Genomic DNA, 12201 nt, shown 5'->3' on the forward strand with positions numbered 1-12201 from the left:
CTCCAGGATCTAGAACCACTGCTTCTGCCACTCTTTGACAGTCTCCACAAAAGTGCCCTTGGGCCATGTGACGTTGGGCATCTTGCTCACCATGGCACCTCCGCACTCCGCGTGCTGACCATCCACCACCTTCGGCTTCACTTTGAAGATCTTGAGACATAATCCGAAGTGGGGGTGGATGCGGAGGAAAGCCTCGCACACGACAATGAATGCCGAGATGTTGAGGAAGGAGTTTGGGGCCAGATCATGGAAATCCAGCCCGTAATAGAACATCAGTCCACGGACAAAAGGGTGGAGTGGGAACCCTAACCCGCGGACGAAGTGAGGGAGGAAGACCACCCTCTCAGTAGGCTTCGGAGTGGGGATGACTTGCCCCTTGGTTGGCAGATGGTGGGCGATTCCTTTCGCCAGATACCCGGCCGCCCAAAGCTGGGTGATGTCCTTTTCCTTGACGGAGGAGACTGTTGGGGAACGCAGTAATTTCAAAAAAGATCCTACGCACACACAGGATTATGGTGATGCATAGCAACAAGAGGGGAGAGTGTTGTCCACGTACCCTCGTAGACCGAAAGCGGAAGCGTTAGCACAACGCGGTTGATGTAGTCGTACGTCTTCACGATCCGACCGATCCAAGTACCGAACGTACGGCACCTCCGAGTTCAGCACACGTTCAGCTCGATGATGTCCCTCGAACTCCGATCCAGCTGAGTGTTGAGGGAGAGTTTTGTCAGCACGACGGCGTGGTGACGATGTTGATGTTCTACCGACACAGGGCTTCGCCTAAGCACCGCTACGATATTATCGAGGTGGATTATGGTGGAGGGGGCACCGCACACGGCTAAGAGATGAATGATAAATTGTTGTGTCTCTGGGGTGCCCCCCTGCCCCCATATATAAAGGAGCAAGGGGAGGAGGTGGCCGGCCAGGGAGAGGCACGCCAAGGGGGAGTCCTACTCCCACTAGTAGGACTCCTCCTATTCCTAGTAGGAGTAGGAGAGGGGGAAGGAAAGGGAGAGGAGGAGAAGGAAAGAGGGGGTCGGCCCCCTTTGCCCTAAACCAATTCGGTTTGGGCCTTGGGAGGGCGCGCCCCACACTCCCCTTGCTGCCCTCTATTTCCACTAAGGCCCATGTAGGCCCATTAAGCCCCGGGGGGGTTCCGGTAACCCCCGGTACTCCGGTAAAATCCCGATTTCACCCGAAACACTTCTGATATCCAAATATAGGCTTCCAATATATCAATCTTTATGTCTCGACCATTTCGAGACTCCTCGTTATGTCTGTGATCACATCAGGGACTCCGAACAACCTTCGGTACATCAAACTCATAAACTCATAATATAACTGTCATCGAAACTTTAAGCGTGCGGACCCTACGGGTTCGAAAACTATGTAGACATGACCGAGACACGTCTCCGGTCAATAACCAATAGCGGAACCTGGATGCTCATATTGGATCCCACATATTCTACGGATATCTTTATCGGTCAAACCGCATAACAACATACGTTGTTCCCTTTGTCATCGGTATGTTAATTGCCCGAGATTCGATCGTCGGTATCTTAATACCTAGTTCAAACTTGTTACCGGCAAGTCTCTTTACTCGTTCTATAATGCATCAACCCACAACTAACTCATTAGTTACAATGCTTGCAAGGCTTATATTGATGTGCATTATCGAGAGGGCCCAGAGATACCTCTCCGACAATCGGAGTGACAAATCCTAATCTCGATCTATGCCAACTCAACAAGTACCTTCGGAAACACCTGTAGAGCACCTTTATAATCACCCAGTTACGTTGTGATGCTTGGTAGCACACAAAGTGTTCCTCTGGTATTCGGGAGTTGCATAATCTCATAGTCATAGGAACATGTATAAGTCATGAAGAAAGCAATAGCAACATACTAAACGATCAAGTGCTAAGCTAACGGAATGGGTCATGTCAATCACATCATTCTCTAATGATGTGATCCCGTTAATCAAATGACAACTCATGTCTATGGTTAGGAAACTTAACCATCTTTGATTCAACGAGCTAGTCAAGTAGAGGCATACTAGTGACACTTAGTTTGTCTATGTATCCACGCATGTATTATGTTTCCGGTTAATACAATTCTAGCATGAATAATAAACATTTATCATGAAATAAGGAAATAAATAATAACTTTATTATTGCCTCTAGGGCATATTTCCTTCAGTCTCCCACTTGCACTAGAGTCAATAATATAGTTCACATCGCCATGTGATTTAACACCAACAGTTCACATCACCATGTGATTAACACCCATAGTTCACATCGTCATGTGACCAACACCCAAAGGGTTTACTAGAGTCAATAATCTAGTTCACATCGCTATGTGATTAAGACCCAAAGAGTACTAAGGTGTGATCATGTTTTGCTTGTGAGAGAAGTTCAGTCAACGGGTCTGTCATATTTAGAGCCGTATGTATTTTGCAAATTTCTATGTCAACAATGCTCTGCACGGAGCTACTCTAGCTAATTTCTCCCACTTTCAATATGTATCCAGATCGAGACTTAGAGTCATCTGGATCGGTGTAAAAAACTTGCATCGATGTATCCCTTTACGACGAACCTTTTGTCACCTCCATAATCGAGAAACATATCCTTATTCCACTAAGGATAATTTTGACCGCTGTCCAGTGATCTACTCCTAGATCACTATTGTACTTCCTTGCTAAACACAGTGTAGGGTATACAATAGATCTGGTACACAGCATGGCATACTTTATAGAACCTATGGCTGAGGCACAGGGAATGACTTTCATTCTGTTTCTATCTTCTATCGTGGTCGGGCTTTGAGTCTTACTCAAGTTCACACCTTGTAACACAGGCAAGAACTCTTTCTCTGACTGTTCCATTTTGAACTATTTCAAAATCTTGTCAAGGTATGTACTCGTTGAAAAAACTTATCAAGCGTCTTGATCTAACTCTATAGATCTTGATGCTCAATATGTAAGCAGCTTCACCGAGGTCTTTCTTTTGAAAAACTCCTTTCAAACACTCCTTTATGCTTTGCAGAATAATTCTACATTATTTCCGATCAACAATATGTCATTCACATATACTTATCAGAAATGCTGTAGTGCTCCCACTCACTTTCTTGTAAATACAGGCTTCACTGCAAGTCTATATAAAACTATATGCTTTGATCAACTCATCAAAGCGTAAATTCCAACTCCGAGATGCTTGCACCAGTCCACAGATGGATCGCTTGCATATTTTTGTTAGCACCTTTAGGATTGACCAAACCTTCTGGTTTCATCATATACAACTCTTTTTCAATAAATCCATTAAGGAATGTAGTTTTGTTTATCCATTTACCAGATTTCATAAAATGCGATAATTGCCAACATGATTCGGGCAGACTTAAGCATAGATACGAGTGAGAAACTCTCATCATAGTCAACACCTTGAACTTGTCGAAAACCTTTTGCGACAATTCTAGCTTTGTATATAGTAACACTACTATTGTAACATCCCAAATTTTCAATTTGGAATGTTATACATTAGATCATCATTGCATATCATATTTTATTTGCTTTTCGGTTTGATCCTAGAAATTCTAGGGAACTCAAGGACCCACGGAGAGAGTTGGGGATTTCGTTATTTTCATATTTGAGTTTTCTCAAATTTTGAGAATAGGATCATTTGATTTTAATTATTTTATCTTCAATTATTTCTATTACAAAAATATTAGAGAGGGAATAAAATGACTTTCCCAAAATAAAGAAATATTGAGGATTAAATAATAAAATCAAATAAGATTTTATTTGGGAGTTTTTCGCTATTTTATTTGAATTTAGGAAAAATATGCGTTTTTCAAAATTGCATTTAGGCCCCAAATAAATGTTCACTTTGTCCGGCTTGATTTTAGAAGTCGGGGAAAATTTATTTCGGGATTTTTGGAGTCCGTTTAGTATTCCTTTTGTTTGTTTTTCTGAGCGTAATTATTTAAAAAAACGAACCAACCTAACGGGCCGTGTCCGACCCGGACACCTGGCCCGGCCGGCTTTATAAGCCGGGGAGGCCCAGCCGAACCCCCAAACCCTAGCCGCCCCGTCCCTCCGCCTTTGCCGCCGCCGCTTTGCCGCCGCCGCCGCCGCCCGCGCTGGAGCCAGAGCCGCCGCCGCCGACCCCACCGCCTGCCGAACCCGCCGCCCGAGGTTGACCTCGATCCCGCCGCCGGGTTTTTTTCAGAAAACCGCTTGGTTTTCGCCGGTTTTCGTTTTTTTTAGTTTCCGTTTTTTTATTAGATTCTGTTTTTTTCGGTTTAGGTTAATAGGCGATCGTTCGCTCGTTCGTTCGATTTAACGACCGCGTTCATTGTTTAGATCTAGATAACAAACGTTCATTCGTTAATCTGTTCGTCATTTTTCTTTTTCTTGGATTTTCCGCGATTATTTCTGATCGCGATTTCTGATCCGATTTTCGTTTTAGTATAACTTTTCGCTCGTTTATCGGAATTGGGCGATTCAAACGCCTGGAGTTTCGTCTCGAAACCCTCTTTCTGCTTCACCAACTTAAAAAAGTTTTTGCTTCTGTAAAATTTGACTTAGGTCCAGATTAGTAAAACGAAGTTTGTTTCTTTCGCCGTTTGACTTTCGTTACTTTGTTTGATTTGATTCTTTTTGCAAACCGGAGTTCTTAAGTTGAACTTTCTGGTTAGATCTCTTATTTGAGTTTTACTTGTGCATTAGATGAGTACTTATTGTATGCTTGTTTGTTTGTTTGCGATAGAGTACCCGGAGTGCGCCGCCTGTTACTTTGAATCTCTAGGTTTCGCGGATCATCAGCAAGGCAAGTAACACTTTGATCATACCTCTTTATTACCCAGTTTTATTGCATTAGATCAATCCTCAAACATTGCATGATTAGGATCTAATTAAATTGTGGGATGGGAAGTAGTTGAGGTAGTACCTATTACCTGTTTCATTATCAAATCTTTGGGAGTTACTTCTACGTTTGCTTATTATGCCATGCTATGCTAGTAGACGTGGATTGGGTGAGTGATATCCATGACAGATGTGAGATTGTTAATTAATGGTTTATTTAAGGTGGCAACTTAAACACACATCTGGGTGGATTGAGGTACCTGGGTATTCCAGGATTGCCTATTGTTTTCTTTATGGACCGCCACCCAGGCTCAAAGGGATCATGAGATTATCCATACTAGAAACTTCTGTGTGCAACCACAAGCTACTATGGGCTCTAGCATAGTTGACTAAGTCGTGCGAACTCTTACAATGGTAGACTAGCAGATGTAGGGGATGTAGGTTGGTACGGTCTACCCGATCGTAAGGTGCTAGAGCTTCTGAAAGACTATGTCTCGGTCATCCGTTTCTCAAACATCATGTAGTGCGAGAATCCCAACGGAGGAGATCGAGTCTTGTGGGGAAAAGTGTGCAACCTCTGCAGACTGTATAAGCTAATCATGATTACCGTGTCCCCGGTTATGGACATCTTGAGTATCTAGTACCTGGATTATCATGCGAATCTCATCATGTTACTTTAATTAATTTTGTTGGGTTTTAATGATGATGCTTAATTGGGATTGAGGATGTTGTCAACCATTCTCAATGTTTAACAACCACCATGATAGTTAAATAAAATTATTCCTTTGCAGTAGGGAAAAATTGGCTTTACGCAAAAACAGTAACCATAGAGTTTTCCACCAGCCATATATGCATGTAGTATAGCCTATTTCTTTCATTGCTCTCTATGTGTTACATTGCCAGCATATTCCATGTGCTGGCCCATTTTCGGGCTGCAACATTCATGTTGCAGACTTTTGAGACGACGAGTAAGGTGCCTTTAGGTCGTGGTTCTATACTTAGTGATGCCATTGGAGTTGATGGACTCACTTATCTTCCAAGCCTTCCGCTGTTATCGTTGTTAGATGGCCTTAAGCCATATTTATTGTAATAAGTTCTCTTTTGAGACATTCGATGTAATAAGTGTGTGATTGCTACTCTGTTATAAATCCTTCAAGTACTGTGTGTGTCAGCATTACTGATCCAGGGATGACACTGATGCACAGAGATCAGACTGTTTGAGGTCTGGTCGCTAAAAGATGGTATCAGAGCACACGCTGACTGTAGGACACGACCACTAAGCTAAAGCCCTAGATCACTACTCTCTTCTCATTTCTGACTCCTCATCTTTTCTACTCTTTTAGGATGGCGGATGCAATGAACAAGTTCACGCAACCAGATGAAGATACACCCTTTGGACGCCACCTGAAGGAAGTCACTAAGTACCTGAACATCGGAGTACCAAGCTTCACCGGGACCTACAACGCCACTTTACCCGAAGAGGAGCGCTGGATGATTCAAGTTCAAGTTCCAGGAAGAACTTTCGCACCAGTCACTGAGCCCATAGAGTTTTCCTTTGATGCACCAACCTGGAGCCTAGGAAAGAGTATGGCAGCTCACATCACCATGGGATGCATTGGAGAAGTTTACTGCAATGATCTCAAGGATACTATCTACCAAATTTGTGGGCGCCGAGATGAGCATTGGGAGATGATCAGCACCAGGAAGGACCGATCAATTGCAGCTTTCATCCAGGAGTTAAACCAGCACATTTGACGCCAGGAGAACCAGATGTGCACAGACATGTTGGACTTAAATAAGGCGAAGACCAGGATCATGGAGCTGGAAGAAGAACTCAAGGCTACACGCGAAGATTATATGGAGGAAATCGAAGTATTAGTGGAGAAGAATGACGACCTAGTTAAGAAGATCAGAGTTTTCATGGGAGGTTCTGCGCCAGAAGGTGATGATGACGATTCCACTTGCCCGGAGAACTACATCATCATCGACGATACCGACTCGGAGCCAGACGACAGCGATGATGATTATGTTGATGAAGCTGGAGCAGATATCATGGAGTCTTCATCAGAGCAGTTTTTCTAGTAGACCACCATAATAGTAGTAGTGTTCCACCATGTATATAGTATAGTCCAAGCACTTTTTACGATAGTTCTAGACTGATTGTATGCTTTATTTGATTGAATGAAGTGATTTTGTGTGCATTTGCCTCATGTGCATATGGGTAGTGTTTTCTCTCTAGACCTCATTCTATTCTATATTCTCGTCCTTTCTAAAACCTCAGATGCCTCCGAGACGTGACAATGGATTTGCTTTCCCACCGGAGCTCACTCAGTTGATCCAGCAGCAGAATGCTTTGATGTAGTTGCTAGTCCAGAATCAGAATCAGGGGAACAACAACAACAACAACCCACCACCACCACCACATGTTGATCACTTAACCCGTTTCCTTAGATTGAATCAGCCGGTGTTCTCCAGTAGCACTGAGCCGATTGTTGCAGATGATTGGCTCCGTAAGACAGGAAGGGAGTTGACCACAGCAGGATGCACAGATGCGGAAAAGGTGAAATTTGCCGCCCATCAGCTTGAAGGACCCGCAGCAGCATGGTGGGAGAATTTCACAGCCACTTATCCTGTAGACACTGTCACATGGGATCAGTTTCAGCAAGCTTTCCGTATTGCCCATGTTTCAGCAGGAGCTATGGCCATGAAGAAGCGTGTGTTTTGCAACTTCCGCCAAGGAGGGTGGACTGTTGGCCAGTATGTGGATGACTTTAGTAAGCTAGCATGTTATGCCCTAGATGACGTTGCTACGGATGCTGCTAAGCAGGAGAAGTTTTTGGAAGGACTAAATGATGAGCTGAGCATGCAGTTGATGGTAGCAAGGTTCAACAACTACCAGGAGTTGGTAGATCGTGCTCTTATGATTGAAGGGAAGCATCAGCAGATTGAAAACCGCAAGAGGAAGTATGGACAAGGGAAGTACAATTCTGGATCTCAACAGAAGCCACGTTTTACCCCAAAACCGGGAGGACCTTTCCAGCATACCCATGGAGGAAGTAGCTCGCACAACCATAATGGCCCCAAGAATGGTAATGGGAATGGAGGAAGCAACGGCCAGAACCGTACCACCCCATCAACCCTGGCCAAGAGAGACCTGAGCCAAGTCACCTGTTTTAAGTGTCAGAAGACCGGACATTATGCCAATGAATGTCCTGAAGCTCAGAATGGAAATGGAAGCTCTGGGAAGAAGTTGAACCCTTTCAATAGGGGACAGGTGAACCACGTTAATGTGGAGGAGGTTGAAGCTCAGCCAGATGCAGTAATAGGTAAGTTTTTGGTTAAGTCATTTACTGTACTCATTCTTTTTGATACTGGTGCATCGCATTCATACATCTCAAGGGGATTTGTGGATAAGTATAAACTGCCAACCCAAGCCCTTAGGTCACCCATGTTAGTAACCTCGCCTGGAGCAGAGTATATGGCTAGTCTATGGTGTGATCGGTTACCATTAAGGATTGGTAACTATTTGTTTCCCTCGGACCTAATAGTATTGGAATCTCAAGGATTGGATGTGATATTAGGCATGGATTGGTTATCGAAGTATGAAGGGAACATTGAATGCGCCAGTAAGTCAATTTTGCTTATGACGCCAGAAAGAAGAAGGATCAAGTATGTATCCCGGCATGTGCCGAAGAGGACTCAAGTAAATTCCTTATCAGGAGTTGTGCAGGAGGAAGTACCAGTGGTAAAGGATTTCCCTGATGTATTTCTGGAGGAGTTGCCAGGCATGCCACCGGATAGAGACATTGAGTTTTTGATTGAGCTTTTGCCAGGCACAGGGCCAATATCAAAGAGACCATACAGGATGCCCGCAAAGGATTTGGAAGAGATTAAGAAGCGGATTAAGGAGTTACTGGATAAAGGTTATATTCGCCCAAGTTCTTCGCCTTGAGGATCGCCAGTACTTCTAGTGGAGAAGAAGGATGGATCTTTAAGGATGGTTGTTGATTATCGTGGATTGAATGAAGTAACAATTAAGAACAAGTACCCACTACCAATGATAAATGATTTGTTTGATCGATTGCAAGGAGCTAAGGTATTTTCTAAAATCGATCTGCGATCTGGGTACCATCAGTTGAAGATTCGAGAGCAGGACATACCTAAGACAGCTTTTACCACCAGGTATGGGCTGTATGAGTATATCGTTATGTCATTTGGTCTGACTAACGCACCTGCCTATTTTATGAACATGATGAACAAGGTGTTTATGGAGTTTTTGGACAAGTTCATCGTAGTGTTCATTGATGATATTCTGGTTTACTTGAAGAATGAAGAGGAACACAAGGAGCATTTGCGATTGGTACTTGAGAAGCTCAGAGAACATCAGTTATACGCCAAGTTCAGCAAATGTGAGTTTTGGTTGAAGGAAGTAGGATTCCTTGGACACGTTATATCCGGAGAAGGAATAGCAGTTGATCCCACCAAGGTTGTCACTGTGACAAATTGGGAAGCACCAACAACAGTTGGAGAGATTCGAAGTTTTCTTGGACTCGCAGGATACTACCGGAGATTTATTGAGAATTTCTCGAAGATTGCAAAACCTATGACGGAGTTGTTGAAGAAGGATACCAAGTTTATATGGACTGAGGAATGTGATGCCAGTTTCCAGGAGTTGAAGAAACGTTTGGTTACCTCACCAGTGTTGATTCTGCCAGATCAGAACAAGGATTATGAAGTATACTGCAACGCTTCACGTCGAGGACTTGGAGCAGTGCTTATGCAGGAAGGAAGAGTTGTTTCGTATGTGTCACGACAACTGAAACCTCATGAGTTGAATTATGCCACCCATGATTTGGAGTTAGCAGCCGAAGTGCATGCATTAAAAACTTGGAGACATTTCCTCATTGGAAACCATTGTGAGGTGTACACGGATCACAAGAGTTTGAAGTACATTTTCACACAGAAGGAGTTAAATCTCAGACAAAGGAGGTGGTTGGAACTCATCAAGGATTATGATATGAGATTGCATTATCATCCCGGAAAGGCTAATGTAGTAGCTGACGCATTGAGTCATAAGAGCCATGTCAATACACTAATGACAGGAGATTTACCGAAGGAGTTAGCCGAGGACCTTCGTGAGCTATGTTTGGAGATAGTTCTGAGAGGCTATGTAGCAGCATTGGAGATTCAGTCTACCTTGATGGAAAGGATCAGAGAAGCTCGAAGACTGATAAGGAGATTGCCTCTATAAAGGAGAAAATGAGCAAAGGGAAGGCTAAGGGATTTCGTGAGGATGAGCACGATACCCTATGGTTTGAAGACCGTGTTTATGTGCCAAATGACCCGGAGATCAGGAAGTTAATTCTGCAGGAGGCCCATGACTCACCATATTCGATTCACCCAGGAAATACCAAGATGTATTTGGATTTGAAGGATACTTTCTGGTGGACCGGAATGAAGAAGGATATTGCGGAGTACGTAGCAGTTTGTGATGTATGTCAGAGAGTAAAGGCAGAGCATCAGAAGCCAGCAGGATTGTTACAGCCATTGCCGATACCCGAATGGAAGTGGGATAAGCTAGGCATGGATTTTATCACGGGATTACCTAGGACCCGTTCAGGCTATGACTCAATTTGGGTTGTAATTGATCGATTGACGAAGGTAGCTCATTTCATCCCAGTAAAGACCAATTACACCAGTGCTAAGTTGGCAAAGATATACATGACCAGGATAGTATGTCTGCATGGAGTTCCGAGGAGTATCATATCAGATAGAGGAACCCAGTTTACCTCAATGTTCTGGAATCAGTTGCACGAAACTTTGGGTACCAGGCTAGAGTTCAGCACAGCTTTTCATCCACAGACAGATGGACAGACCGAGAGAGTCAATCAGATTTTGGAGGATATGCTGAGAGCTTGTGCGCTAGATTATGGATCTAGTTGGGACGACAATTTGCCATATGCAGAGTTCTCTTACAACAACAGCTATCAATCCAGTTTGAAGATGGCCCCTTTCGAAGCCTTGTACGGAAGGAGGTGCAGAACACCGTTGTCATGGGACGAAGTTGGAGACCGCTAGTTGTTTGGACCGGATTTGATTAAAGAGTCTGAACATAAGGTGAAGTTGATTCGCGATAGGCTCAAGGTAGCCCAGTCCAGGCAAAAGAGCTACGCAGATTCTAAGCGCAAGGAGACAGTTTACGAAGTCGGAGACCGAGTTTATCTTCGAGTATCTCCACTTCGGGGAGTTAAGCGTTTTGGAGTTAAGGGAAAGTTAGCGCCACGTTTTGTAGGACCATACCGAGTTTTGGAGCATATGGGAGAAGTAGCCTACAAGCTGGAATTGCCCAAAGGATTGTCAGGAGTTCATGATGTGTTCCACGTTTCCTAGTTAAAGAAGTGCCACGCGGAGATGATTGATATACCACTGAGGGATACAGTGCCGTTGGAAGCGGTTCAGTTGGACAGTGATTTGACTTATGAAGAGAAACCAGTTAAGATTTTGGAGTATACCAGCCGAGTCACCCGCAGCAAGGTTATCAAGTTTTGCAAAGTTCAGTGGAGCCACCACACCAAGGATGAGGCCACCTGGGAGCGAGAGGAAGATTTGCTGAAAGACCACCCTCACCTATTTTCTAGCCAACCCGAATCTCGACGGCGAGATTCATCTTAAGGGGGGTAGGTTTGTAATATCCCAATTTTTCAATTTGGAATGTTATACATTAGATCATCATTGCATATCATATTTTATTTGCTTTTGGGTTTGATCCTAGAAATTCTACGCAACTCACGGACCCACGGAGAGAGTTGGGGATTTTGTTATTTTCATATTTGTGTTTTCTCAAATTTTGAGAATAGGATCATTTGATTTTAATTATTTTATCTTCAATTATTTATATTACAAAAATATTAGAGAGGGAATAAAATGACTTTCCCAAAATAAAGAAATATTGAGGATGAAATAATAAAATCAACTAAGATTTTATTTGGGAGTTTTTCGCTATTTTATTTGAATTTAGGAAAAATATACATTTTTCAAAATTGCATTTAGGCCCCAAATAAATGTTCACTTTGTTCGTCTTGATTTTAGAAGTCGGGAAAAATTTATTTCGAGATTTTTGGAGTCCGTTTAGTATTCCTTTTGTTTGTTTTTCTGAGCGTAATTATTAAAAAAACGAACCGACCTAACGGGTCGTGTCCGACCCGGACACCTGGCCTGGCCGGCTTTATAAGCCGGGGAGGCCTAGCCGAACCCCCAAACCCTAGCCGCCCCGCCCCGCCGCCTTTGCCGCCACCGCCGCCGCTTTGCCGCTGCCACAGCCTCCTTTGTCGCCGCCGCCGCATCGCGCC

The sequence above is a fragment of the Triticum dicoccoides genome, chromosome 6B (assembly GCF_002162155.2).
Source record: "Triticum dicoccoides isolate Atlit2015 ecotype Zavitan chromosome 6B, WEW_v2.0, whole genome shotgun sequence".
Lineage (NCBI taxonomy): Eukaryota > Viridiplantae > Streptophyta > Magnoliopsida > Poales > Poaceae > Triticum > Triticum dicoccoides.